At 37.0% G+C, this 3,646-nt stretch overlaps 1 pseudogene across 1 annotated transcript; it reads left to right on the forward strand.

Moving 5' to 3' along the window:
• Positions 1 to 2,778: 2,778 nt before the first annotated feature.
• On the forward strand, positions 2,779 to 3,308 carry LOC308419615 (gap junction alpha-1 protein-like; annotated as a pseudogene). The gene has a single exon. The product of its transcript is annotated as a gap junction alpha-1 protein-like (transcript).
• The last annotated feature ends 338 nt before the right edge of the window (positions 3,309 to 3,646 follow it).

Here is a 3,646-nt window from a genome sequence, read left to right on the forward strand (position 1 = left end):
ATTTTCAATTAACATGCAAAACAGGATCCCATTTGGCTTTCTATGTATCTTAAGCCTGTCTGCCAACAGAAGCCCTCAATCCTTTCTTTCTATCATTACTTAAACCTCTCTAGTGTCAACCCACCTCCTCCACTTTCTTGACAAACAAGTTCTTCCATTCCCATTTCTCATAGGACCCCTTCACTGGTCACTCAGTCGCCTCTTCCTAGTTCCATGGTCTCTCTATATCTAAATTAAACACAAAAATCTATAATTTCAAAACTTATTCAATAAGAGAAAATATCTAGCATGTGCCTTTTGTTTTCCCCTTGTTCAATATAAATATTTCCAGTCCTGTGTTATTGTATATTTAATACTTTAGGTGAATAAAATTTAACTATATCTTTTAAAGAGGAAACGATCCATTTTTTTGTTCTCAGGAATAAAATAATGCATTTCTCTAAAAGATATTAAACACTAAGAAACCTTACTTGAACTTAGCAATTCTTCTTACTACTGTATGTAGGATTTTATTTGTTTTTCTTAAAAATTATGTCTGTCTATATATATATTTCTTATATTAGATAGATACATGATAAATAATTTGAGATCCACATATATATATACATATATAATTCTCATATGTTTGTGAAAACAAATTAAATTTTATGCCAACAGAATTTATACGTTAATTACAACAATCAAGCCATCTAATAAAGGAACCAACTCATTAAATAAAATATTTTCATAATTATTTACTTAGGTATCAAAACATCCATATATCTGATTCAAAGCCACGTGTGCCTCAATCTTCTAACAAAATTTGTTCTTGAAATATCCCATAATACTGTTTCTAAATAATGTCACCAGGTCAGTGAGGATGTTTGTCTGTTATATAATGTGTGTGTATTTTTACCATTTACATAAGATCTATGTAATGTATATTTACATGAGAAAAATATTATTGTATTTTATAACTAAAAGTTTTATGGTTACAAACCAGCTATGAGAAAGACATTCTACCATTTTGATTTGTAAAATTGTATTAGGATGATTGTTTTAAAAACTTAAAATATTAAGCCATGTGTAAACTACAGACGATTAATTGGATATTTAAAGTATAGATACAACCATGAGAGTCTGTGTAGGAGTGAGAAAAAAAATCTTGTTTTTCTTTATTTCTTTATTTAACGAACACTTTATACTAAAAAAATGTTACTAGCAGTAAGAGAATGTGACCTACCAAGAGCACTCAACAGCAAATAGGACAAGTGAAATCTCTCCCTAAAAGTGTAAATTACAGTTGCAATATGTGATAATAAGCAACTAAACACAAGGGAATAATTATACATAATTATTCCTGTTATATTTGCGCTGACAAATTTAGCTCATCATGATCTACACAGCCTTGACTCCTATTTCACAATGTTTATTGTCCCTAAATAATAAAGGTAAAATGAAATAGATCTCATGAACATTCTATGTGCAACAGAGGATGCTGTTGGATAATTAGAAACTTTTTATTCAACTATCACATATTTTCTATGAGAGAGAAGTGATTCTTCATTCTTTAAATGTGATTTTTTTCTTAGTGAAAAACTAGCTAGAGTTTTGAATGTTAGGAGTGCATTTATAACAGAACACAAGTCTGCCTAATGAGTGTTTGTGGTCAGAAAGTTTCTGCAGTATTACCTACCACACAACAGTCTTTAACCTCAAGAACCATGTCCAAGATTAATTCTCCACATTTCACGAAATAGCCACAGAGGCAATCTCTTGCCACAGTACCTGAAATCTTATTAATTGGACCCAGCTGTCATATAAAGAAATAGACAGTATCCTTCTCTTGCACAGAACTGCTAATTAAGAAGTAAAAGTGGGGCTGTAAGCCCCAGGCCAATGAGAGGAAGATTTCTCCAGAATTGTTTTGAAGGTGTTTTTTTTATCGATTTAAATTAAGAACTTGCCTGACAGAAGACCATTCTCAACATTTTCACCAAGTAAAGTTAAATGCAGAGTCAGAAAACAGCAGCAGATTTTGAACAATTTTTTTAAGCAGGCGGACGTCTGATCACTCTTTTCATTTTGTGAGCCTGTCCACTGATGGTCACTTCTGCAGCATTTACATGAAATGTGTGGATAACAGCTATCACTAAGAAGTTATGGACATTTGAGTGTATAGCACCAACCTAAACATCTTCTGAAAAATAATTTCAGATATTTTTGTGTAAGTGCCGGAACAGCTCTATACTTTTATACTGGCTGTTCAGATAGTTTTAGAGGGAGAAGAATTGTTTTAATTTTTACCATAAATTCAGTAAAAGATTCGAGCAAACTCTATTATCTTGAATAAAATACAAGACCTGTGTACATTGTGAAGTTCACTTTGCTTCTTACTCTGGTTACACTAGGTGGTATAATTCAGCAGGGAGTGAGCAGGGTTTAGTCTAAGACAGCATCTTATGGTAAAAGTTAAGAAACCCTTAAGAGCTTCCAGTTGAGTCAGTGGCTTGAAACTTTTAAAAGCTCTGTGTTCCAAGTTAGAAAACACACACACACACACACACACACACACACACACACACACACACACAAAATTGCTTTTACGAGATATCAGCACTTTTCTTTCATTGGAGCAGAGGCATGAGGAAAACATGAAACAGCAGCAGACTTTTAAGCTTTAAACAGACAGGTCTGAGTGACTGAACTGTCATTTTCCTTTGACTTCGGCCGCTAAAGAGTTCCAGAACTCCGGAGGGCCGGCTTCACTTTCATTAAGTGAAAGAGAGGTGCCCAGACATGAGTGATTGGAGCGCCTTGTGGAAGCTTCTGAGCAAGGTCAAAGCCTACATCACAACTGGAGGGAAGCTGTGGCCGTCAATGTTCTTCATTTTCAGAATTCTGCTCCTGGGGACAGCCACTGAGTCAGTTTGGGGCGATGAACAGTCTGCCTTTCGTGAAAACGTCTGCCATGACAAGTCCTTCCCCATCTCTCACGTGCGCTTCTGGGTCCTTGAGATCAAACTCTTGTCTCTGCCCACACGCTTGTACTTGGCTCACGCGTTCTATGTGGTGACAAAGGAAGAGAAGTTGAACAAGAAAGAAGAGGAGCTCAAAGTGGCCCAGACTGACAGGCTTAACGTGAAGATGCACCTGAAGCAGATTGAAATAAAAAATTCTAGTATGGGGTTGAAGAACACAGCAAGGTGAAGATGAGAGGGAGCCGACTGAGAACCTTCATCACCAGCATCCTCTTCAAACCTGCTGTTGAGGTGGCCTTTCTGCTGATCCAATGACACATCTATGGGTTCAGTTCGAGTGCCCTCTAAACCTGCAACAGGGATTCCTCTTCAAAAGCTCTGTTCTCGCCAATGCCTCCTCCAGGGTACAAGCTGGTTACTGGTGGCAGTATCTATTCCTCATGCCGCAATTACAACAAGGAAGCTAGCAAGCAAAAAAAATTACAGTGCAGAGCAAAATCGAATGGGGCAGGTTGGAAGCAACATCTCCAATTCTCACACCCAGCCGTTTGATTTCCCTGACAATAACCCAAATGCCAACATAGTTGATGCTGGACATGAACTCCAGCCATTAGCCATCATGGACTAGCGAGCTTCCAGCAGAGCCAGTAGTCGCATCAAGCAGCAGACCTCGGCCTGATGACCTG

The sequence above is a fragment of the Micromys minutus genome (assembly GCF_963924665.1).
Source record: "Micromys minutus genome assembly, chromosome: 4".
NCBI lineage: Eukaryota > Metazoa > Chordata > Mammalia > Rodentia > Muridae > Micromys > Micromys minutus.